Source organism: Opisthocomus hoazin, chromosome 1, assembly GCF_030867145.1.
Source record: "Opisthocomus hoazin isolate bOpiHoa1 chromosome 1, bOpiHoa1.hap1, whole genome shotgun sequence".
Classification (NCBI taxonomy): domain Eukaryota; kingdom Metazoa; phylum Chordata; class Aves; order Opisthocomiformes; family Opisthocomidae; genus Opisthocomus; species Opisthocomus hoazin.
In genome coordinates, this window is record NC_134414.1 from 34,040,264 (window position 1) to 34,067,516 (window position 27,253).

General features: G+C 40.6%; 1 long non-coding RNA gene across 1 annotated transcript; it reads right to left on the reverse strand.

Annotated features, from left to right (window-relative positions):
- Positions 1-1,607: 1,607 nt before the first annotated feature.
- Positions 1,608-25,913, reverse strand: LOC142362513 (uncharacterized). The gene is made up of 6 exons (XR_012765114.1): positions 25,835-25,913; positions 22,767-22,878; positions 12,649-12,813; positions 9,952-10,080; positions 8,832-8,937; positions 1,608-1,667 (listed from the first exon to the last, which is right to left on the reverse strand). It is a non-coding gene; the product is annotated as an uncharacterized LOC142362513 (long non-coding RNA).
- Between the last annotated feature and the right edge of the window lie 1,340 nt (positions 25,914-27,253).

Consider the following 27,253-nt stretch of genomic DNA (forward strand, 5'->3'; position numbering starts at 1 on the left):
AGGTACTTTTAGTGTTGTTGCAGCCAGGATAGTCCAGGGCTGTAAGTGTGGTGAGGTTTGTAGAAAGAGGTAATAACTTTCCTGAGACCAACAGACATATTTGGGGAAAAAAATAAAATAACCTTCCTCCAGCTCAAAACTATCACCTCTCCCTACAAACTTTGGTGGCATTTGATCATTTTAGCACTTAATAGACCCGCTAGTCTTTAAAGTTCTCCAGTTTTGACTGCTAAAACCTGGGAACTGTTTCCCCATGCAGAGTGAGAGCACAGCAGCATGACAGCCGTGCTCGTCGTGGGCCGGCAGTAGAACAGTGAGCGTCTGCTCAGCTGCTGAGAAAGGCGTGGGGACGATCAGAAGCAGCCCTGGGCACATCCACAATGTGGGGCGGCCATGGGGAGCGGTACGGCCTCCCCAGCCACTTGCTAAGCAGTGACTTTAGAGATGCTATGTTTTGGAAGTGCTTCATTTGAAAGGCCCAGGCCAATGGGAATTGTTTGGGAGCAAAAGCATTGGAGAGCGTACAACAAAACTCAAAAGCTGTGAGGTGCACCAAGAAGACTTATCACAGACAGTTTGTGCACTTCTCTGACATCAGAACAATTTTAAAATATATCTGCTAAAAGATGCATTGAGCCATCTGCAATATCTCCCTTATTCTCATTATTTCAGATGATGAGTCTGGTAGCGCATCCCAGCACTATTTCAGTCATCTTTCAGCGTAAGTCAGAAAGAGAAACATGTAGAGACACATCACAACTGGGGCAAAATTCCTCCTGAAAATCCTCACCAATGGCTAGTGTAACCCCTAGTGCAAGAACACCAGAAAGGTTACTCTGTCATCTATAACTTAGCCCCATTTTGTAAAGCAATTTCAGTGTCTGTGTGTGCACGTCTGTGCCTTTCCCCTCTGAAGCGTGGTTGAACTCCTTGGTCAAGCGAGCCAAATGTGACAAGAATCTCAAAGTTACCAGTTTCTAAAAGCTGCATGAAAACAGCTGCCCAAATCAAAGAGAGGAGACCCATACACAATCTCTACAAGCACTCAGACTGGAAGTGGGGCTGTGCTATGAACCTATGTGTCATCACGTCCCCCGACACCCACTGCAGGGGCAAGGAGCTATAACGCTTCAACGTGGAGAATGTCTTCAGCACCAGTTTGTGCTCACTCGTTGCACAAATCCACCGGGCTTCAGCAGTCCCGATGTCTGAGCGATTGCTTACTGGCATTAAGAGCATGCTCACTTTCAGGGTACGGCGCTGGAGATGGGGTTTTGTTGGGGACCTGAGGGCTTCGCCCCACTGACTCAGCAGCCACCTAATCACTCTCTACTGACTCCTCAGCCTCAAATGATGTCAATCCCACCAGGCGCCTGCATGCAGGAGGCATGTGTGGAGGTGACCCAAGTGTCAGGCTGATGAGAGGGGCTAAACAATGAGAAATGTGCAGAAGAAAAGGAGGAAGCAGCAAAAGCAGGGCAGAAGAGAAAATGGAGGGATGCAGGAGGTCGGTATTTTGGTCTCACTCTGCAAGACTTTTTGGTGCCAAGTCATACAAAAGGAAAGTGGGTGGCTCTAAAGACACAGTAAAAATGAGATTAACTCACCTACCAAATTCTCAGTCATGCTCCTCCTATAACCGCTGCCAGGAAGTATGAATAATCAATCTAAATTTAAATAGAAGAAAAGAAAAAATAAAATACTATACAGTGTGACTAGTCCACGAAGAAACCATGAGTTTACTCTCTTAATAACTAAAAGTGACCCAGCCAGTTTTCCAGAGCAATCATCTCTCGTTCATGGAATAAAGCGCTATCTTAACTGCCCGTGTATGCCAAGTGTGCTGCATTATCTGCCTGGATGATTGCATTATTTTACCTGTTTGGATGAAATTACATTTTGTGAGAATGACAAACTAGTTCCCCAAGTGTCAGTTATTTTTCTGCTTAGAAAATACCACATAAAATTATTCCATCCATGGAAGAACTGAAAAGCTTTAACTACCTACTTGCTCATATTTTGTAAATTACGGAAGAAAAAAAAGCTTGTTGCCACCGCCAGCATGAGACAAATGTTTCACTGCATATGACGAAGGCTGACAAAATTTCCACCCCAAGCCCATTCGAGTTCAGCTTGGGACATGCCTTACAGACTTTTGTTTTTACTTTGAGCTGCGCAGAACCAGTATACTCCTACAGCTCAGCTAGCGTTGTGTGTGCTTTGATCTCCGAAACCAGACTTCTAGAAATCTTCACCCTTGGATATTTATAATGCTTTTGTTTCACCCTTGGATATTTATAATGCTTTTGCTTCACTGAATGCAAAGTATATCATTAATATCTGCACCTCAAGAGTTCTCCACCAGATAATGTCTGAAATGTAGCTCTTTGGGAGCTGTTTCGAGAAAGACTTCACCAATTTTAATCCCTCAGGAGCAGAATTTCTTCGTGCAAGTCAGTGAGAGTAAATACTATGCAAAATGAGCAAAGGTGGCAGGAATGAGTCTGCAGGCAAAACCCACCATGAGTCAAACCGTCCTCCAGCTACCACATGAAATTGCGCTGATAGAGGTGAGACTGCACGCATGCCACGAAGAGGGCTTCAGCTCATTAACGTCTGTGAGAGTTTTTCTCAAACACGAGTGTGGTCCCAGATCTGAAGTCCATTAAAGCCTTTCAGTCACTCCGGATCTGGCTTTAAGAAAGAGCAGTTTCTGGTGTTGAGCTTGACTGCATGTGTTGAAGCAGCCCAAGCTATTGAATTGTTGGCGCTGCTGTGATGGAAACAAAAAAGGAAGCAGAGCTGAAGGGACTTCTGAGAAATGTCGCAAACCAGTTCACCGGACAGGAATTGAACAAACGATCAAGCCATATGGAAAGAGGCTGGTTCCTAGAGATATGCCGCATACAGCCATTTAGTTTGCACGATGCCTTTCAGTGCTCCGGTAATCGGACCCATACAGAAGGATTGTGCTACCGGACAAGAAAAACTGAGTTCTTTAACAAGGTCCATAAATTAAAGGCATAATCGAAGTAAAAAATTACGTATTTTTGTTGCTGTACCACTGTGCACAACAACTCTTGACTAAAAATTAATAATGTATTGCTCACTCTGCCTATATGCTGAACCTGAATAACTTAATGCAAAAATCGCTAGCCTTTGCCTTTTATCAGACCGAGAAAAGGGAAATTAGCACTCTCTTTTTTCTTCATGTTTCAGTACAAAAGTACGAGCTTTGAAGTTCTGCATTTGTGAAAGAAACCATCATGGCCTGTTAAAACAAGCTTTTGGTACTGAAAAGGTTAACTAATTTGGTTTCCCTGATAAGTTTATCTGTGATCAGAACTGAGTCATACAGAAAATACTCCTACAAGATTTGACCTTTTACTTGTATCCCACACTGAGATAATATTATACTTGAAATGGATATCAATAAGAACTTTGTTTTAAAAAGTATATTTAAAATAAATTACTTTTAAATAACAGAAACTGTTTTCAATTAGCCCTGTTAAAGGAAATCAACTAGAAAGTTATGTATGCTTTTTTTTTCTTTATATAAATTATACCCAGGAGTCCTATGATAGCAGCACTGTACAAACTATGCACTACCTTTATATTTATTTCTTATCAAAATAAACTTAACAAATTAGATTTGTTTTTACAGCACTTTATATCCAATAATGACAATGTTGTATTGGTCCCAGGATAAAAACAATGAAAGTAGCAGCTGAATGGTATTTTTATTAAGAGTTAACAAAAATGTCTTGTGCAAACAGAGTGTATAAAGAAAATTAATTCCATAATTCCTCATGATGAAGGCGTCCTGCTCTTTTTTCTTTTTTCTCACAATATCAATCTCATTTGGAAAGATCATTCTGAGGGGAAAACCTTCAGTTTTAGCATTACTTGCTCAGCAAAATGATATGGCTGAACTTAAACATTGCTGACTGTTAGGATTTAATATTAGGACCTGGCAAATGTTTTGATAACTTAATCCTTTTTAAACGAAAACTTGTTTGTTACTGAAGATGTTGGGAGCCCAGAAGAAATATAACCTAAAAAAATAAAAGAGCTAAAGATCCAAAGAGATGTTTCTTCTTTTTCCCTTTTTTTACATTTCCTCTACCTTGAACTGGTTCCTCCATGCTAGCATTTTAGAGGCCTTCTTATTGGTGGCAGATTCAAATATCTCTGAGAGATTCACCGTACAACTCAGCAAGAGTCCACGTTTTCCCCCAGCAGTGGAAAAATGGCAGGGCTAATAGTCTGGGGTTTGTTACTAAAAATGAGTTCTTACACACAAGAAAAAAAAAAATTAAAACATTGTTTAGAACATGTGGTTTGCTGCTATTAAGTTAACAGTGGAAAATCTCATTACTTTTAAAGTTAATTTTATTTTGTGGTGGGATTGTTCTCCAGGCTGAAGCAGATTTTCTCTTAAGCACAGCCTCTAATCCTACCTTACAGTGTGCTGTTCAGCAAGTCACTCTTTGCATAGCTTGGTTAGGCGCACGTTTCAAGTCAAAGTGCTGAATTAAAAGGAAAAAAAGAAGAAAAAGAACTTTTTCCCACATGTGCCTCTGGGGCTCCTACCAGGCACTCCTGTGCCATCTTCTCCAGCTCTTGCTCTGACTAAGGGAGTTTTCCAATAAAGATCTTGGGTTAAAGGTGCTCTTTGAGCAGTGCTAAGAAAGTTTCTGCTTCTAATGAGAGATCAGATGCTGCTGAGTGCTCTGATGGGGTAAATTAGAGGTCGGACAAATTCTGATGCCAGCTCCATGAAGGAAGCACCATGGAGAAGCAGAGGTGTACGAAAGGTGTAACACAGTTTGATGGACGAAGGATTCTGAAAATCCAAGTGGCCAAACAAAGGAGAAAATAGAAGACTGTAAAGGTTTCTAGTTCGGGTTTCTTTTCAAATTTTGGAAGCACCTAATCTAACTTCTGACTTTCTGTTGAGGTATAATGATTTACAACAACAGAGAACCAAATCTGCAATCTGAGGGGAAAATAACCCCAAGACAGAAGCCTTGCTTACAGCTTGCGTGCTATTTATATATATATATATATCCTACTTACAAGTTACTATGACTCAAACCTGAAACTCTCATGGCTTAAAATATCAAGTGAGATTCAGAGTCACATACTTGCATTCCACCAGCAGCCCAGTGGTTTTTTTCTCTAGCATACGCTCACATCATATAAAATTCATTCCTGTGCAGAGGTGAGCCATACATTGTAAATTCCTCTCACAATAACCCTCGTGTAACTCAGTCTGTGAGCTGTATTTCAAGATACCCTTAAACCTTCAAACTCAGCCATTCCTCTCACACTCTGCACTTTCCTAGGTACCGGTTCACCATGAAACTTTGACATATGAATAAGCAAAATACATGCACACAAGATCACTAATTATCCAATTTTTTTTTTCCTGAATGTCACTCTAATTTTTCTCAATAAAGTTGCCAAAGTCTGAGATCTACATCTAATGCTGACTCACTTAAGCCCACTGCTGCTGAGGCCTTGCTTCTCTGTCAGTGGCAATTCTGGAAACTCACGATTTCATTCTCTCAATATTTTCTGGGAATGGAATTGCATCAGCTGCCCAGTGAACACAGGAGTCCTGACCAGTCTGAACTGACACACAGCCAGCAACGCTCTGCTACAAGTATCTCTGTCTCAGTACAGTTGATAGGTTTGATTCAAGCCAGTTGCACTAAAATTTCACAAAAAGTGAAAGTAGAGCAGAGGACTCTTCATTGCTTTGGTGCAAATCAGAGTATCTCAGGAGGAGGGGGTCTGATCTTCAACCTGCAGCTCCCACACCCGCTAAGGAAGAGCAGCAGGTGCTCCGAAATACCCGGCTTTGAACTTCAAACATGTGAATCCTTGGATGACCTCCCAGAGGTGAAGTAAGCGACTCCTGCCACTTTGGGACTGGGTGCCATTTAGAGCACTATTAGAGAGTCAGGAAATGAGTTCAGAGCTGGCTACAACTATAAAAAAAACATACAGACTGGGATTTGGGACTTACCCCAAATCCCTCGTTTTACAGATGAACAAAGCTAAATGTAACTAGACTGGGACTGAGAAAATTTCATCTCTTGGCAGATGTCTAAAGTATCAGCTCAGAGAGCGAGAGCATGAGACCTTGCTCTGACGGAGGGTGATGCTTTTAGAGCCACGGTGTTCATCTGTGCCACGGGGTAGTGAAACCACCTCATTTTTGACATCTCACACATGACCTTGAAAAGTGAACTTGTAAAAAAGGGAATTATTTCAAGAGCTGAGTGAAACTAGCTTGTTCATTTTGCAGAGTTTTTGTGTTAACTTTCTTATGTTTTGCTTCATATAGATCTATACCCCACAAGTTTTGCTTTGAGTTTTAGCTTCAAACAAAGCAAAACTGATCGTAAACCACCGTATTTTGACTTTTCAGGCTGAAACTATATCTCAGCCAGAAATTTTCAAAAGCCAAAGTGCAGAGTACTGGCAGCCTGGGGTTTAGCTCAGCCGGTTTTCAAGCTATCAGACTGAGGGTCAGAGACAAGCTTTTCCTACATGCAGGGATGTTGAGACCTGGCTTTTCTGTGCAGTCCCATGTCTGTATGAAATTACTCAAAACCATGCAATTTTATGTAGTTTCTTCCAGGAATAATAGATGAATCCATCCCAGAGCTGTCAGATTAAACTAATATTAAATAGTGGCAAATTAGCAATTGTTATTTTTAATAATTTGTTTCTAGCTAGGTCCAATAAAGTTACTACAAAGGTTTGCTTAAACAGAAATCCAGAGATACAGATAGCACTGTTTACTGCTAAATGAATGTTGTTTGCTTACCTTTACCATCTTAACAGACCTGACTTGTCAGAAGCAGTACGGTAGTGTCGGGAAACAGCTTCCTGAAGGAAGCTTTGAAGAAATACCTACTTAAACATACATTTATCCTTTCTTTTTTATCCACTTTCCACATTTATTTTCTTAGCAGCCCTTCAGCCCAATTGTTAAAACATTGGGTTATCATTCTTGCCAGCCACAGCAAATCATTTCTGTCTAATTTACAACAGCACCTATTACCATATTTCCATGGTCATCGTTTAACTTTCCACTACATTAACAACCTAGACCAATTTTACCTAGCAAGCAACCTAAACCCTCTAACTTGACAAAAATATTGCATGCTTGCTTCTCTTTCTAAGCATCAAAGAAGGTCACTACATTGACACTGGGTATCAGCATTTTTCCTGTGTGATTCACTTACACCAACAAAACCCTCTAGACCTACATTTTCCTTTTTTGAATTTCTGCTTAACCGATGGGATCAACAGGTCCCCTTCTTCGTGGGTGGTGATAATGTCAGTACACCACTGCCCAAATAACCTTTCTCTATAGGGAAATGCTAACATTTAATTCTTTAAATTTAAACCACATGTATTTTGGTCTCATAACTGTACTCTGTATTAACAGCCTTTTGTTATTAATTTGTATCACTAAAAATCTTAATGAAACCAGTTATTTAAATTGGAAAAGTTAAGTGCAGTAGACATCTAAAATCCGTGTTTGAGCTATAATACATCAAAATATTTAAATAGTAACTAAATATTTTGCTTAACCATTGTAAACGCGTTTTCAGAATTAATAATGACACAGCTCTGCATATGTTCAGTGTAAAGCTGTGTCTCAGAAGAGCTATTCTTTTTAGCTCATTTCAGGGAACATAAGCAATGGCTTTTGAATGGTTTCTATCTCTTACCTTCATCTTATACCGAAACAACAAGTGTCATTTAAGTGCTCTCTACATGAGATCTCCACCAAGAAGAACAAATTATGTGTGGGTTGACCACATTCAGTTTTTCCTCCTGGTACTCTCTGGAAGAGGCACTGCCATTGTATACATTCTTTGCATACATTGCCATAGGGTGACTACAAACATACAGCTGCCAGTGGAGTAAAAATATCGGTATTTGGGACAAATACTCAGGAACTTCTTGTTCAAACAACACGAACCACAGTTGGGATAAAGTGTAACGGTTTCCCTAAACTAAACTGTTCCTCTGTAAAATTTAACATGACCGCAAATATTAAAAAACAAAAAGACAGATTAGCTCTAAAACTGCAATTATACTGAAAACTAGGGGAGGTGGAAAGACTGTATAAAATTTTAAACTGTTTTCTCCAACCTCCAGAAATGAAACAGTTTATATACTGTTTACACATATAATTTAGATATTTACATAGTTGAATACTTATAGTCATTAATTATACATTTCATGTTTCATCATATAGATGTGTTATTTAATACATATAAAATGTAAACTTCTATGTTGCAGATAACAGAGTTTAGATACAAGCACATTATCTTTTGAATAGCATTTTTCAAAATATGGACCACCTCCCAGGTACAAATTCACGCTGCCTTTTTTTTCAAAATCTGAATTCTGTAGCTAATTCCATAAACTAAATGTTTCACTACCCAGAATACACTTTAGTTCCCTGGACTAACATTAATAAAAGTAATGTCTTTTCCCAGTCTGGCTATGGGAGCTTACTGGGGCTGTTAAATTATATCATAAATAACAGTCATCTGAGATGGTTCCAACAACTCCAGAGATATTCTGTGGGCTTGGTCACAAATTTCAGGGTGCTTAGGTTGTAGCTCTCCAAGGCTTCCCATAATGTGCATTCTTTCCCATTTCACAATCTTTCAATTAACTGCCAATCCATAAACTTTTATCACATGCCCTGGTATTTGGTAAAAACATTAAAAATGCCATTACACGCTTCTTAAGGGACAAACCGTTCCCAGTTCTGTGTAGGAATCTCCCTTCACCTTCATTCAGGCTCAGATTCCCAGTGATCAGTGACATGAACGACACCAAGAGGGTATCTGTTTCTTGTTTCAAACAACCACCGCAGCCATGCCCAGGGGGTTCACCCTGAAAAAAAGAATAAAGTCTTTAAAAAAAAAATTTACTAGATGAAAACTGTTCTTCTGCTTCATTCATAAATTATATAATTAATACTGTAGACTACTAAATCAGATTTTATGATTGCTTTGTAAGTCACACTACATCATGACTTTTTCTGTAAAAATTTCATTTTTTAAACTTCTGCAAAATTAGTCCAAATTCCTATCAATCATACTGCTAGTGACTGATTAAAAAAAGCTCATGGGAAAGCGTTCTCTGTCTATACAATCCTAATTAATGCCTGCGGTGAATTTTATCCAGAATTTGCTACCTTCCAATAGCTTTAATTTTCTTTTAAGATGTCTTAAATTCTATTCATATAAAATACATAATTTTTATATATTATATACCACAAATTGTTCTTGTTATAAAAGAACAATTCAGTAATTCTCAACCCCACATTGTACAATTGATATAAAACTACACTAACTAATATATTCAAGGTTAACTTCCCTCTGATTCAGTAGACCATCAAAAATGGACCTGATTAACATAGGTTTCTAATTGCCTATGTAATTAATGCAAGTATTTCTCTAATTCCCTCTAGCTGAGTGCCCTGGTACCTGAAATTACTGCTTTCTTCAGCGAAATTAGTTTGCTGCATCATGCCTATCATGCCTTACTTTCACCAGATTCCCAAAAATTTTGAACATCAGACCGCTTCATTCCTGATGAGAAGCCCCAGACTTCTGGCCAGGGCCTTTCGTGGTGCGTACCCTCAACAACAGCAGTTCCCAACTCATGCACAGGCTCAGCTCAACCACCGTAATTCAAAGCAGACTCTTGATGGCATCCTGTTAAACGCAGTAACTCTGTACTTTTTAGATACAAAATTACTCTCCTGCCTCTATGTCTCACTAAACTTAGATAAAACACCTTAGATGGAATTACCTTCACAGCTGTGCTATTTTTTAATTTTGTTAAGCATTCATAGAGGCATATTGTTTCTTACAGGATTTATCTAAAGGAGAAAGAAGTTACCTCTTGCCCTCTGGAACGCCCTGGAGTATCCAGGGTATCTGCGCAGGGCTGGCAAATATGATGCGGACCTACAGGAGACCCGCACCTTTGAACTGGCAGTGAGAGGCCAGGTGGGATCCTCCAGGGCCTCTAAAATGACACAGGAGGTCTATGTTTAGGCACATGCATTTCTTCTAAAATTAACAAAATAAAATACTAAAACTAAATTTTAAAAAGCTAAATAATATTTTATATTATTTCACTTAACTAAGAACATGCGAAAAAACATTGTAAAAACTCCAAAGAAATAATTTTGGCTAAATCTCACACTTTACCATATAAAACCCTGCTGGAGATCATCACCGTTTGTTATCTAGGTCCCACAAAAATAAAGCACATAATGAACAAGTCACATTCATAATACTCGTACTTTTTTACTTCAAATTTTACAAAACCACCACATTTTCAAAGTTAAATACTCAAAGAAATCAGAAAACACTAATACAGGATTCATACAAGGCCAATACTACAGCTTTTAGCTATTTTAGAGTGAAGTTTTAATACTACTTTTATATACCATTTTTTCTCATTCAGCAACTGAGTCTTTGATACTGTTCACAAGGAAAGCGTTGTGACGTTCATCACTAAATAACTTCTTGAAAAAGATATAGCTGCCTACAGTACAATTATTTTACATCACTGTTGTCATTACAAATTCTAAAAATGTAAAAGTAATTCCCACTTTCGTGTGCTCCTCGCAGCCAAGCCTTGGATCTTGTTCTCATGTCTTTCCTCAAGCAACCTTCCAGTAGGATATAGGGTGGGCAAGACACCTCTGCATGGATTCCAGGGTAAGTTTGTTTTTAAGAGCCAGAAGACTAGACTTGGTAGAACCAGGAGCCCTCAGCAATGAACCAACAGGGGCTTGGTTCTTTATAACTCAGTCACACCTTTCTTACTGTAATTATGAGAAATCAAAAAGAATCTCTTCATATTAAAGGAGACTGCAGCTAATACCCAGACAAATACTCAAAGGAAAATATAAATATTATAACAGACATTAAAATTATTATGTGATTATTTTCTGCTCGAGGTTCATTTATGAAGCAGAAATTGAAATACTACTTTTGGTTACTTCGGACAAAATCCCAAGCAATTCTACTGATTTCAGTTGCTACAATGACATTACTTCAAGTTTACCTTGAAGTAAATGAGCTCTGAATTCAACACCTCAATTCTGTGTTTCCTCTTGGGGAACTAAAGCTGAAAGCCCATCATAAAGATTGATGAATATCACTGCTTTTATAGTTATGGGAGGTAAGCAAGCAGTGGTGAAGATGCTACAGAGAACAGTAAAATGCAGAAGACAGCTTTAACTAGATATTGGTTTGCCTTACCAATCACCTGCCCTTTGTCAGTTACATGTCAGGATTACACAGTGCACAAAGATTATTAAAAAATGCAGACCAGCCAACTTTCTCGTGGTTTTTATTTGGAGTAAAGTATCCTTCAAAAGCTGTATTTTAAGCAAACTTTTTTTTTTTCTTTGCCACAGCCAAATTCTCCAGTTCAGGAATTTACAATATTTTCCTTTTTCCAGAATGACACCTGCTGGTGGGAGAAACATGGATGAATTGCAGATACTTTATAGGTTTTGTGGTAGCTAACCTGACATATTCTGTGTGCATGCTCACCACCTGTGTCCAGGCAAACTATCAAAAACAAAGATTTGGAAACTGTAAAGGTGCTATAGGGAGTATGTTGCAGAAGTAATATAGTTTTCCAATCTCATTTAATATTTGCATCACCAAGCTACCTACTACTCAGTCAAGGCTTCAATGGTGTTTCACTGTTGGACACTAGCACTATTGTGGGAAGCCCACAGCATTAACATGTCAGATTGAGGTGAAAGACAAAAGGAAACCCTCCCTGTCCTGTGCAAAGAGCTGCCATGCTGCTTCAAACCCTCAAGTGCAAGTAAAACCAGCTGGTAATGCAACTACTGGTGCTTTACACCCCAAAAGATTAGCATCTCAAAGGGAAGTATTGCGCACATGACCCGGTACAGGAGGACATAGCTAGGAGAGATGGAAAGCAAGTTGCACCTTTGCCAAAACTGTGACAAACACTCCTCAATACACCAGGCAGCATTAGGCTCTGTCATGGGCTTCCATATTCATAGCACCTCTGTTGCCTGGTCTATTGGCATAGCCTCCCCTGCAGCTAAACCGGAGCCAGAGTTGAGCTTCTGATGCTTCCAACACATTTACAGCAATATTTCCAAAAGTGATTTCCAATACTAAGCACATCTTCACCAGGAATACACAACTGTATTTCCTTTTTCTGAGATGCCAGCTATCCACCATCTATCCACTGAGCTGAAGCACAGGTGCTCGGAACCCTGAAGCAAACCCTGAAGCTGGAATCTAAAATATCTAGAAATACGAATTATTGAAGTTACTCTGAGATATTTTTAGACATTAAATTGCAGTAATTTTAATAAAACAGATTTTGAGAACTGTATGTTTTAAACACAACTTCTGAAGAAATATTTGTGAAAAAATTCCCAGTTATAAAGAAAACAGTATTAAAAATTCAATTCAGAATTTGAATTCAAAGAAGTCTTTTTAATTATTTACAAGAGCATAGGCAAACATACATACTCAAATGTGTTCCCCCTGGGTAAATTATTAGTATATAGGTATTGCTACGGCATACCTCATTGTAACACCAGAAAGTAAACTTTCTTGTTGATTACAATATTTATTAGACGGCATTCAGCTGCAACTTAGCAGACTTGGCTTCTATTCCTGGGTTTGTCCCTGGCCTCCTTTATGGCTTTAAGCAGATAACTTCACAGCTCTGTTCCTTTAGTTCTCCCACCTGTGAAAAGAAGAAAACATTGCTTTATTATGATAGTTAAACGACTGATTTCCAAAGATTGCTTTTATATTGGTAAATGCAAACACCTGAAGAGGGGGTGCATTGCTGTAAACTCACTGATAAATATAAGACACGTGAGACTGTTTCAACAGATAGTTTAGATCTGCAGAGTTTCTTTAAACGTATGTCTTGCAAAGTTGATCAAAGCTTCAGTCCTACCTACGGTTGTACGTACCTCTGTTTATAGAGTCCTTGTTTGTCACACATATAATTGTGACTATCAAGAGCTGGAACCTTATCGCAACTTTGGTTTATTCCCCTTAACCCCCTCAGCAAAGCAATGACTTCACGCAGAGCCCAGCTACACCGAAAGCTTTCAGAGCGGGACCTCAGCCCAGGGTAAGCACTTTGCTGAGAACAGCAGCAGGCTGGAAGCAGAAAGACTGCCGTAATCCCCAAACCTGTGGTAGCCTGGCATTCCCCATGAGGTTTGAGCTAGCTGAAAAGCAGAGAGAAAATCGCAGAAAAGATGCCTGTGTAAATGCATTCCTAGTTTTTACTGCCGGAGCCAGAGGAGCTTCACAGGTTTTCTAGTTGCTTCCACGTAGCTCAAGGATTGTGTCCTTGAGCACAGCATTGCTCACAATTGACCGTGACTGTCTCAGTTCTGTGCTAGAATCCAGCAAAAAGACTCTTCTCATCCCAAAGCGATAGCACTGCTTTTCTTGTCAGATTAGAGGTCAGCTTGAGCTTTGAGCTCAGGTTACTGCTCATCCTTAAGCAGTCTTTCCAGTTTTTAATGCTACACATGGCAAGTGAAATGCATGCATGGGAGAGAAACAGCCTGGTATTCAAATAAGCCTCTGCACAAGGATGAGAGCTCTGAAATTGGTCAGTTTTTTTCTGCTCTCTCCACTCTACTTATTGAACTCATGTGGCATAGAACAACCTTGGCGTTGGGACTACTTTCATGTCCCATTCTTTTTATTTCACCTAGGACATTCTTAACTCCAACCTTTTAAGCCTTGCTCACCGAATCATGAGATATGAGTGATTGCCCACCCTACTTCTGACTAGGCAGCTACTAGCAAATGGGTTTGGATCCAAGCACTGCAGCTACAATGTTTTTAAGCACTTTTGTCATGTCTGGTTATGTGTTACCAGCGTCCTTTCCCATAGAAGACCTCCCATCCTTTCCCCCACCGAACAGCATATGCCTTATGACAAGTGCCAGCTCATCCAAACTCCCTTAGCTGCTAAACCATGCTGTGACCAAAAAGCTCCTCCTCGAAGGCATTCTGGCTTCAGCTGACCTCCTCGGAGACAGCCACTGGCTCTGCAGAAGTGATCTCTAACATCAAAGTTAAGCATTACTTTAAACTCATCTATACAGAACCATAAATAACCATATATCATGCCATCCTTTAATTTTCTCACTAGTTTTGCGTGTGGAGCTTTTCCTCTGCCTGACGGACATGCTTTTCTTCCTCCTGTAACCCGCTTCCTCCAGCTTTGGTTGATTCTGTACTTCAAAGAGTACTTTCTTCACCCCAACAAATATGTCCTTACCTTTCTCTCTTTTGTCTCAAGCTTTCTTTGTTTGTCTTACCCACATAATTTCTGCATTTGTAAGGGACTTTATTGGCATGTACCTTTTTGTTGCCTCTCTCAGAGAAATTCCTCTCTTTCCAACCGTAGCCCTTCGCAGCCGAGTCGGAAGGAACTGCTTATCTCCAGGGTGCAGTAACTTCTTTGGGTGGTGCAGACGCCGTGCAGCCACTTCTTAGTGACCAGCGACTTGTGCCACAAGGATGAATACCAGGAAACTTGTGTTTTCTGAATGTCACTTACCCTGTATCGGCCCAAAGAGGTCTGGAAGGCCCAGGTTTGCAACTGGGAAAGCATGCCCATTTCTTCAGAGCACTAAAGGCCGCCGAGGGCTGGAAGTCACTGGTGTGCAAGGGCAGCACATGCAGGGGTGACACTGGGAAGTGAAATGCTGTGTAGGGAACCAGAGCTCCCAGAAAACTGAACCAACGCATCCATCTGCACTTCTGCTTCTGAGACAGACCTGAACACAGCCACGAGCACGAGCTACCCTTGTCCCACTTGAGGAAAGCTCACCGCGCTCTGTCGTGGGCAGACAGCCTCCCTGCCCGGACCACGGGGCAGCAGAGGAGGTGTACACCGCTCCTTCCTTCCCTCTAGGAACGGTTAGTGCTATATGGGAGTCTGACCCCCACACACGATGCAGATCCAGAACCACAACAGTTCCCCTGCACAGAGGAAGCATGAAGATTCCTGAGTGGTGCACATTTTTGCATTCCTAGCTTCTGCATTGTCTTTTTTTCCCTTCTGCACTGTTTCCCTTTCTCCGAGTTGCTTGTCATTTTACAATCCTACCCCAAACACCAGAACGACAGTTACAGTTTTCCACCTAAAACCACACACTTTTAGCCAAAATGTCATATATTTTAAACTCTGGTAAGAGAAAAAAAAAAAAGAGAGAATCCACACTGTGTGATCTCTCTGCATCTGCACAGGACTGCTAAGCACTGCAGACTGCACAGGCTGTAATATCAGTCCACGGGCAAAAAAAAAAAAGCACAACTACCTGACCCAAACTAGCAAGGAAACTTGAAACTTGATTAGAGAATTGCTACTTCACTACTCTTCTCCTCCTCACGTCTTCCCTACTTCCCTATTTGGTTCCTCCTTCTCAGAGAAAAATATTTCCTGGGGACATATCAAATACCTTGCTGCACCACAGCACATTCTTCACTGAGATCCAGAAAGGTTAGATTTTACAGGATGTCCCTTTTCCAGCAAATCAAAGTACCAGACTTGCATACCACATTCAAGGATTTTTTTCCAAAATTGATTATTTAAGGGTGGAGGGTTTTTTTATTATTTACTATATAGAAATTTCTTTCCTTCAAGATCTGTTTTAAAGCTTTGCACACCTGAGGTCGGATAAATAGGCCTGCTCTTGTCCACATGACTCTCTCCTCCCTTCTCACACAGAGAAACAGTGTTCTCGTCACATGGTCCTTTTTCTCCTTATGAGACACTCACACTTATGGTTTCACATACCTGTTCTGCCTGAATTCTGGAACACAGTTATCCCACTCCGCTGACTGGAGCCCATTAATTATCCTGAGCTTTGCTCCCCTGTTGGTCAGCTAATTGCCATTTCCATACTCTCAGTAAGCCTCCAGACTTTGCCCTGTTGCTACATCATCATCAGTTTATCCAACACAGATTATAGTTCATCTTCACAGCATAGGAGCCTTTCTCTTTCCCACATCTTTTCTAGATGAAGAACTTATTGGTATTTCTCTCAAGCTCCTTTCATTTGTTTTTACTTTATTCCTACATATCCTGCCTTCTGAGACACAACTTTCTTTGCTGATCTCTCTTTTCCTTCTGTCCTTGCACTACCTACCAACATCTTTTCTGTGATGATTACTCATCAGATTAGACACAATGCCTTTCCTGACTGTTTTTTTACTTTTGTTTGGGATATAAGTTCTAGGTAGCTTTCACATCTGAAACGTTAAAAGCTCCTCCACATTTCAACCCCTTGGCTCCTTAATCCATATAACTTCAGTAACTAATTCATGTAGTTTATCAAAATCTTCCTCTTCAAAACCAGGAACAGTCCTGCTTCTATCCATTCTTCTATTTGGTGTAAGCACATTAGACTTGTGAGTACTTGATTCAAGGTTTCTTTTATTTTTATTCTTCCACAGAAGCCATGGTGCTCATCAAAACTAAGTCTACAATAGGAATGGTTGAGAAGTCACTTGATGAAGAAGTATTTCATCTACTGTGTTTATAACTACCTTGAGAAATAGGTCCCTACTTCTGCACACCTTTCTCCAACCTACATCTAGGGAGTCTAAGTCTCCCATAAAGATCTAATTCTCAGTCAGTATTTATTTCTCTAATTACACTACAGAGATCTCTGTTCATGTCTAGGTGATCAAGATGAACTAAGGGTTACAGCAAACATCTGGAATGATCTCTACAAGTTCTCTTTTAACTAACTTTTCCTGAAGTAATTCCGACATGGACTAATTTTGCATTAGGCCAGCAATAGATACTAATAATCGCTTTTTTTTCTGAGGGAGAGTTTACGACACACTTTTTTTTTGAGAAAATCAGTACACCATATTTCCCGCTCACTCCCAGAGCAATTGCATCACCAGCCAGCACAAACCCCAGGGCTGCTGGACTCCTGGCTGCCCTAACACTGGGATAGCTCAAAAAAGCAGCCGCCTGTGAATCAGGAAGCCTTGGGGCTGAGTAGCCTCAAGGGGCAGCAGCCTGAGGACTCCAGAGGCTTGGGGAGGGAGACCAGAAAGCTCTGATCCTCCACCAGCCTGGTCAGAGGTGAGGGGAAGAAGCCTGAGAGCTGCTAGCCCACCGCACGGACAGTTGGGAGCTGGCTGTGCTGGGTCAGGGGAAGACCTGGGGGGGCAGAAACCAGAATTTACTCCCTTCTCATTTTAGTGGTGTAGCTTTTGTCCCCCTGAAGAGGTGACTTTACCCACTTTGTTATTTATTGCTACACCGGTGGTCTGATTAGCCTAGCAGAAACCCGAGGTTTGGCTGGTGGGGGTGGTGGAGATGGGGCAGCAGCCCCCTGGCTCGGCTGCCTCTGGGGCTTCAGAGGAGCTGACACACCTCGGGGACAGCATCTTCACCCCACGCAAGTGTCATTTCCCAACTAAGCACGGTCCCATCCGAAGGCTTTTCACAAGTTGTTGTCTGCAGCACGCCACCAGCTCCAGTTGCCAACAAAATATTTAAATCTTTCGCAAGTATTAAAAATGTGAAGCAAGACCAGCGTTTCAGCCACCAAATGAGTAATATCTCTGAAGCAGACTCAACAAGAAGCTTGTGGGAATTTTTGTTGAGCACTATTTACTACTACAAATTGCTGACCAGATCTAGCCTGTTCAGACTACTGTGCTTGTTACGCTAACAGAAAAAATGCTGAATTCTGGGCATCTTTTTTTGTTGTGGTGTACTCTCACTCACTTTCACTAACACAATATGAAAATGATACCTGGGATTACAATAGCGTGATGGAAACTTTCTACTACACTTCAGCGAGCCTTAAGGGAAAACATGTACATATGCGCTACAGATATTATTTGAATTTCCAGGAACCTTGTCAAAATTGATCACATGAAAAAAAGCAAGACAATTAGGAAGAAAACTGCTTCATCAACTTCTTCCATTACTCATACCATGGGGCAGATGTAAGATAAAAACCCAAAGCATCATTTTCAAAGGCCTTTTGAAAATTTGGCTGGATTTCCTCCCTTGTCACCTTCACGAACCACACAAAGAATGAGCAGTCCATGATCTTTTGAGAAGTGAAACATCACCTAAAGTAGTGACATGGTTCGGGATTAGGTCCAAACACCAAATTGTTTAGCTCAAGAACAAACCACGCTGTACTTCGCCTATGCATCTGCAAACAGAATAGGATATGATGAAACAGAAGACTCTCCTTGTGGTTTTGTGTGTATCATCCTTGACACTTTCATAATTAGACGACATAGGCTACCATTAAAGTCAATTGCAAAGTTCCCATTGACTTCAGTAGATGTAAACCAGGCATTAATATCATGCTTTTCAGTTTTCTTGAGGTTTAAACACCTCATAAAATAAATTTACAGATGAACTAGTAAATGTACACTTACAAAGAAACCTCCTAAGGAGTCCCTGAAGCCATATTTTTAAATGCTGCTATTCATTCAGTTTATATCGGACAGATTAAGGGACAGTCAAACAAGAGTGCACAGATCAAGAACAGCAATAAGAAACCCTGAAAATATATTCCAGAAATATAATTCCAAAAATATCATTTGACATATTTGACAAAACAGACTTAGAAGAGGGTTTTATATTCTGTGACGTATTTCACAAGCTCAGAAATCCCTATCTATTTATTTATCTGCCTATCCATTTCAGTGATCTATAAATGAAAACATGTACAGTACACACAGCAAGTTTTTTTCCAGGAACCCTTTCAAAACCACTCACATAAAAATGCAAGAAAAGCTAATTGAGAAAGAGAGAAAAAGTGAGGGGGGAGAGAGAGTCTAACCCATGAGAAGTCAGAAATACTGCCATTCGGAGCTGACATTTCCTTCTACAGAGCTATGTGCCCACTGGGCATAATTTTTGATCTCGCAGACTTTCCACATGTAAAACTCCAATTGACTTCAGTGCAAATGAATGAACTGCAGGATCTAATTAAGCCTGCTGAGGTTTGAAAAACAATCTCATATCCTGCCGGAACATTTCCATGAATTTCAGAGATTTTCGAGATAGTTTGCCTAATTCATTGCCAAATAATCATTTATAAATAACTATAATACGTAAACAGAAGGTGAGCATTAAATGATAAAGAGATATAAGGAACTGAAATTACCTAACCTGACTTGATGAAGGCTTTATTAAATGGAATGTCATTCACGACACTACCAAAAAAAGAGTTGTGATTGATGGATGACATTTGCACAATCATCTTGTTCCTGATACTACTGGCACAAGCAGAAATGCTCTTCTGGCAATTAATAACCACTTGGGAAATGTTTGCCCACTAGCACACAGGAGCACGGTAGAAGAGACAAGATTCTGTCCACGTATCCAGAGCAGAATTCAACTACCTTATCCTGAAGACCTTTTTTTTCTTCTTCTACCATGCCCTTCTTTGTTCATAAAATACCTTGCACCATCTTAACAAGTAAGCCAGAGTTCTGCAGTTACCACCCACCAATTCTCCTCAGTGCTGCTTCACCTCCAGAGCAGATCCATGGTATCAGGATGAAGCCACATTAGGAAAAACACAGTGCAATCACAAAACTAGAGTCAGTGTTTCAATGCAAACATATGTTGGAAGCATACGGAGGCTGCAGAGATCATTCTGTTATTCTTAATTTTACGATACTTATCCATGTAGCTTGCATATTATCACAGTGAGGTGTTTTGCATATACTTGTTTTTAAGAACAAACTAATAAAGACTATTTCCACTATGTTCGTCATACCCACAGAGACCCATCAGATAGCATGGTGCATTCAGGCCCACACGGACTAATAGAGAAATGAATGGCAAAGAATCACAGCACCGTGGACTAACTTTGGTTGTGAAGGGCCTCAGGAGGTCGTGTGGTCCCACCTCCCAATCAAAGCAGGACTAATTTCAACATTAGATGTGGTTGCTCAGGGCCTTGTTGAGGTTTTCCAACTCTTTACGTGCATTGAGGCTAGCAGCAAAGAGAAACTATACTGGAGGCTTGCCAACAGCACACGAACGAGGAAACTTGGGAGCCCCGAGTTGCATTCCAGCTCAGGAGGGGCAGGCTCCCTACTCTCATTTCCGCTGCATAGCATTGCTGCAGCTCAAAGTAACGCCCAGGGACAATACTGCGGGGGTTGCCTCTGGTTTGGCCTTTGGTGCACCCGGCTAGTGACTGCTCAGTCATCCTGTGAGGACGGTGCATGGAAAGTCTGATCACGGGAAGGAGCTGTGCGAGGTGGCAAAGATGAAATCTCTGGAAATATTTGCTGTTAGGCTTTAGTAAATCTCTATGGAATATTTGGTAACCATGTTTTTTTCCACATCTTGGAATAGTCGACCAAATCTGAAAGGCTTTGTAAGGATGGCAAAAGGCACATACCTGATTCAAAGGCAGAGAAAGACTTGTCTTTGCTCCAAAATCTTTTAAAACACAGGGGTCAGGGGTTATTTTACATGAGCAGAAAACCGTATTTTTTACTAGCCGCTCTCTTATATATAGCTCAATCATTTATCAATTCAAAAATTAAAAAGGAATAAAAACTTAGAGACTGACACTGGATAAAAATAAATTTAGCCTAAATACATTAATTTCAGCAAATCTCTGAAAAAAAATGAAAACAGAATCTTGTAACAGGAAGCATTAGGAAACCTTCATCATGGGCAGAGCTGCCTGTCCTGCCTGTAATATTGTTTGTTAAGCACTTTGGAATCCTTAGAAGTGAACAGAACCACATAACTGAAGCTGCTGGACTGCATTTCTCTGCTCACCATTTCTGCTGCAGTATCTTACTGTTAATTATTGCTATAAACCACAGCTGGCCAGTGGGAGCACCAGTCAAGTACGTGTTCCTCTGGAACTAAACACCAGAAAAAGAAAAAAAATCTGAATATGCATTGCATCAGGATTAAAGACAAAGTTTGAAGTTTGCTTCCAGAGAAAATGCTGGTGCATTCAAACCCTATTAATGTACAGGGGAGGGAGTGCCAAAGGACGAGAGCTCTCCACAAATACAGCTGCAATTCCATGAAGTCAGAGCAAGCAGCTCCTTGCCCACAAGATGAGGTAAGTCAGGGATGTAGTGTAACAGCCCACATAACACAAACAGATCTTGCAGCTCTATCTGGGCCATCAGGCCCCAAAACTAACAATATTAAACATATCATATGTATAGCTTTTGTATTCAGCTTGGATTTTATTTGTGGATTATCTTTGACAGTTCTAAATCCTGATTTTTTAAAAGCATTCTTTCTACTATCGTTATTAAGAATGGGTTGGGTTTTTTCTGAGCTTCCAGCATGCAACATCACCAGCTGGTAAGGGATCACTTACGAACTCTCCATCTTGTCGTACTCAGCAGAAAGATTGCTACTGATTTCAGAGGAGCAAGATTTTCACCCCACAGGAAATGAAGGTAAGTGGGAAATAATACTCACTTCATCCAATTAAATAGTAAAGCTCACACATTTTCAGGACCTCAGTCCACAGACATTTCCTTTTTCTGTCAGAAAAGTACAGTTGGGAGGATATGTAACATAAAGTACAAAAAAGGTGCTGTAACACAGAGTGAGACAAGGGGGCCAAAGCTGTAAATTCCTTCCATCGACATGGTAATCTGTATTTGTAAAAGGCCAATATTGAGCAGGCAGTGAAAACAGAAACGCACAACCACATCACATCATTCCACTGCCAGAAACATTCATACTAATTTCCACCATCAAACACACAGTATGATTACTTAAAGGTTTTTTTAACCAATCCTACTTACAAAAACAAAATCCTCAAGATGGTATAACTTCACATTTTCATATTCTGTAATATGAATATACATCAGATTGGCAACAATCTGTACCTTGTGTACAAGCCTCCTTCAGGGTCATTAACACGGAATCAACTCCTTACAGTAAGTCAACAGTTCTTTTTCTTGGTTTTTATGTTAAAAATTGAAAATTAATCTTGCAAGTCATTTTGAACCAGCAAAACAGGGTTGACAAAGCAAGCACTGTAGTCTGATATCCTTTATTAGGCCAACTTCGAGTTCAAAAATATGCAAGCCTCCTTGACCACACACAAGTTCATGTATGCAGAACTCCAGGCTGGACCCATAAAACGTATTAAACTACTTGCTTGGTCACTACATATATATAGACAGAGTATATATGTATATAATGTATATGCATACACTTTTGAAAGGCTACAGAATAAACTGTCCATTGATACAGGTTTAAAATTACAACTCTGAGGGACTTCTGTGGGTTGGCATGTGATCTTCATATGTATCACTGGCTTTAATAAAGAAAATATAGCAACACACAAAACAAATCCTGCTTCTGATTTCTAATGAGGTCTAATTTCTATGAAAAAGCTCAGGACTTAGTGTTAGCAACCATAGGTTCTTTGCTGCTAATAATAATAATGAGAATACTGGGCAAAGATATGGCACTGTGTTTCACACCAAATGTTTTACAAGGAACAATACAGAGGGTCACTAACCTTGTAATACCTATTATACTTCAGGATGTTTCATGCAGGTAAAACCCACCCTAAATGGGTATGTCTCTTCTGCATAAGAATTCCAATGTTTCTAATGTTGCTATGTGTCCACAACAAGGTGTGTGCATAACCTACTTACCTCTGCTTTTCCTCCCACAAGCATGTAAACAGATCACAACCCAGTCCTTCAGCTGCTCTCAGTCCACATGGCAAGCCTTCCACCCGGGGAACTGAAGGGCCGGTTGTGGGAGCTACGTACAAAGAACACATCGAAGAATTACAAAGGCAACGATGGCAACCACTCTTCTTTCTTCAAGTTCTGGCACCTGTGAAACTCCTTCTGGGTGTTAAATTAGGAGTGCAGTCACACCAGTAAATGCAAGTTGTTCATTGGAACAAAGACTGAAGAATCAGTGTCCTTCAAGCCTTCATGCTACCAGCAGGAGTACTGCTCCATAAAAGTGAGTATCAGTGATCATGTGGTGTCTCTACAGCCCTCAGTTACTGGAATTCTGTCAGCACATGCTGCGGCAATACCTTGTGCTCTAGTTGTATATGCCTCGAGACGGGCTGGTGGATCTAATTTGATAACATCAAATGTGGCTCTGATAAAGTCTGCTAACTCACTTCGAATGAGTTTGAAGCTGATGCCACATCTTTTTAGATTTGATCCTGAACAACAAAGGCTGTTTGAGACCAAAGAGGATCATAGATCTGCAGAAGAGCTTTGTCTGGCTAAGGCAGTATGTTCAAGAAGGATCGACATTTTGATCCTTCTACCGGTGAACTGAGTCATGGGAAAAAATATTGGTAAGTGGATATACTGATTAATAAGAAATCTGAAACCATCTTTCGAACAAATTTAAGATGTGGCCTCAGTGTTACCCTATCCACCTGAAAATAATATGAAGGATTAGACATAAAAGCTAGAACTTTATTTATCCCTGAGCTGAGGTAATAGCTACTAAAAATGTGGATTTCATTGGCAGATGATTTAGTGAACATGATGACAGATGCTCAAACATGGCTCCATTAAAGATAAAAGCAACATGCTTAAATCTCATGAGGAGGCATTTTTTCTTATTGGTAGAGAATGTATGTCAAGACCTTTAGAAACCTAGGAACCACATAATGAGAAAATAACAAAGAATCAGCACTCATAAGTGTCTGGCTGAAGTTCCCACTAAATGGACTTGGACAGATCATTTTTTCCTGACAACAGACACCAGAAAGACTGGCTTGATTGTAGCTCCTCACTGCAACCTATGATGAAAAATACTTCCTGCAGCCAAACAGAGAGCCAAGGAGAGGACTTTCTCCCTAGAAATATGGTTTTTTGCACTTCTAGGATGAATCTAGTCCAGAGATGTCACCTGCAAACATCAACACCATTAGGGGCAGAAGGAGGAGATATAGTATCAGAGAAAAATATTGGGACATTATGTTCCTTGAAGATGACAGTTTTATCAGTGACTGGGAAGATACTGAAGATGTAAAAACTAAAATTAGCTATGCTTTTGCTGCTGGGAGTTCAACCTCCACTGCCTGTTGCAGCGTCAGCTGCAATGCACTGGCTCAGTCGGCCTCAGTGTTTTTTGTCCTTTTCTTGTTTGGTATTACCAGGGGTGACTGAAAGGCCAGCTGAGAGACGTCCTCCGTTTCTCTGTGGGCCTCAGTGACAGCAGGCTGCTGCTATAGTACCGGTCTTCTGGAAACACTGGTCTCGGGTGCAGCTAATGACAGTGGATGGCCTCAGCCCTCTCATTAGCAGGACACGAGAGGAGAGAAACAGATACTTCTAACATGTGGTTCGGACCAGATGAATAATTCCTCAGAATTACCTACTCCTCTCCATTAACCACAAACATTACCTAAGGTGACATGATTAGATACAAACATCCATATTGCAGACTTCTACATTTAGATTAGAAGAATCCCACCCTAGACATCTGCATTTCAGAAGAGGAAAACACTGGTGCCTGATGGCATAGATGCACCTAGGAGGTGATATTATCATCTTCCACACTACAAAGACGAACAATTTTGACTCCCAAGTCTTCTTTGTGCATTCACAATGAATGACAAACTGCACATTTGGAAGGAATGTGGCCCATTTCTCAGGAGCAGAACCTAGATTATGGCCACCATGTCATACTTCTTTCACACGTGGCTTAAAGCCTGGGAACTTCATCAAGCTGATCGTTAAAAGAAATTGCACATATATTAACTATTATTTTATTTATTTGCCAACAAGCACAGAGAAACACCTAGTGTAACAAAAAAATATAGCAGCTATGAAGTACCATAGCAACAAACCATCCCTAACTAATACATCAAAGCAAACACTAGGGCTGATCTACTTATTTACCAAGGAACCAAAAGGCAGAGGCTTGCAGAGCTGGGGTCTGCTTTTCACCTTTGGACAGAGTCCTGTGCAGAGAAAGTATATATTCTGGGATTTAACAGACTCAGAGAAAAATAAGCTTTTATTCTTGCTTCATAACAAGATTCTTCCATAATATTTTTGTAATTAAAAACTAGTAGGCAGGTGAGAGGCAGAGCTGTTCCATGTGAACAAAGAGATGAGAACGGAAAGCGTAATTTGGGCTCCTACTTCCAGTTCCTACTGCACAAGCTACAAAATTGCTGTAATGTCTTTCTCAGAGAGCTTTATTATGTTCTTTCATGTTGTCTTCCAAGCTAGAGTGGGCCTACAGACCTCCTTTGATATGTTTACACCAAATTAACGTTAATTAATGATGAAGGGTACAATGAATGTCAGCTGACCAAATGTAAATGTCTACATAAGAGTGAGACGAATTGTCTCTAAGCTCCATTGACTGTATTGACTAGTTTGGCTACAAAGGGCATTTAGACACCCCACCCCACACCTACATTTACCCCAAAGGTAAGTATCTAAAATCTCTCCCAGGCCTCCAACTCTCACTGGCAGATAGGTGAATATACCTTAGCAATGAACTAAATGGTCTTAACAAGATGGAGAAATGGTCTGAAAACAGTAGGAAGCAATTCCACTGAGACAAGAATAAAGCTCTACACGTAGGCAGCACATGAAGGATGGGGGAGGATAGGCTAAGGAGCAGTTCTGAGAAAAATACGCTCGGATTACAGCTGAACAAACCGAAGATTAAAACAATGTAATTTCATCATTAAAAAAGCAGTCCTAATATGATGGGACATACACACCTGACAAGGCATATGAAGGAATCCTTCCATTCTGTTTGGCACAGGTTACATCGCATCCGGTTTTGGGGACTGCACTTCAGGAAAGATGGAAATTAAAAGAAAAGCTGCAAGAATGGCTAGAGGTCAAGAAAAATAAGTTATTCTCAAGCCATTTCAAGACAAGATTCAGAAAAGGTAGCAATAGGCTTAACCTGCAGCAAAAGAGATTCAGGTTACAGATCAGGCTTGTACATATAACTTGCATATGACAAAAAGGACAGTTTTCTAAAATTATTAAACACTGGAGTGAACCACCTTCAGGGGTTTTGAAATCTCCATTCTTGGAGGTCATGGAAAGCAGGTGAGTCAAATATCTGTTAAGGAGAACACAGGTATATTTAATTCTGCCCTGATCAGAGGAAAGGAGCAGATGACCTCAGATCTGCTCTAGCACTACGTTCTAGAATTCTGTGATAATCACCCATTTCAGAGACACAGAAGCAAAAACATGACTTGCCTTTGACTATAACAGTGTGCCATATCCAGAATTGGGATACACTGACTTATCTCATTCTTTTAAATAACACCAGCCAGTAATATTGACCTATTCTTCAGACAAAAACATTCTCTTCTTAACAGTCACATTTTAAAAACAGATCACAGAATCATAGAATAGCTTGGATCAGAAGGGACCTTTAAGGATCATCCAGTCCAGCCCCCTGCCACGGTTAGGGACACATTACACTAGACCAGGCTGCTCAAAGACCTGTCCAATCAGACTTTGAACACCTCCAGCAACGAGGCATCCACAACTGAACGCTTCCAGCGACGGGGCATCCACAACTTCTCTGGGCAACCTATTCCAGTGTCTCACCATCCTAATAAGAAATGGCTTCCTTATATCCAGTCTAAACCTACTCTCTTTCAGTTTAAAACCATTTCCCCTTCTGTCACTACAGGTCTTGGTAAAAAGTGCCTCTCCGTCTTTCTTGACAGAGAATTGTCCTCTTTGTATATTGAAAGGCCGCAATAAGGTCTCCCCAGAGCCTTCTCTTCTCCAGACTGAACAACCCCCACTCTCTCAGCCTTTCTTCATAGGAGAGGTGCTCCATCCCTCTGATCATTTTTGTGGCCCTCCTCTGGACCCATTCCAACAGGTCCATGTCTGTCTTGTACTGGAGACCCCAGAGCTGGACACAGGACTCCAGGTGGGGTCTCACCAGAGAAGAGTAAAGGGGCAGAATGCCCTCCTTCAAACTGCTGGCCACACTGCTTTTGATGCAGCCCAGAATACAGTTGGCGTTCTGAGCTGCAAGCACACATTGCTGACTCTTGTCCAGTTTTCATCCACGAATATCCCAAAGTCTTTCTCCACAGGGCTGCTCTTTATCCGTCCATCCCCCAGTCTGTATTGATATTGGAGATTACCCTGACCCAGGT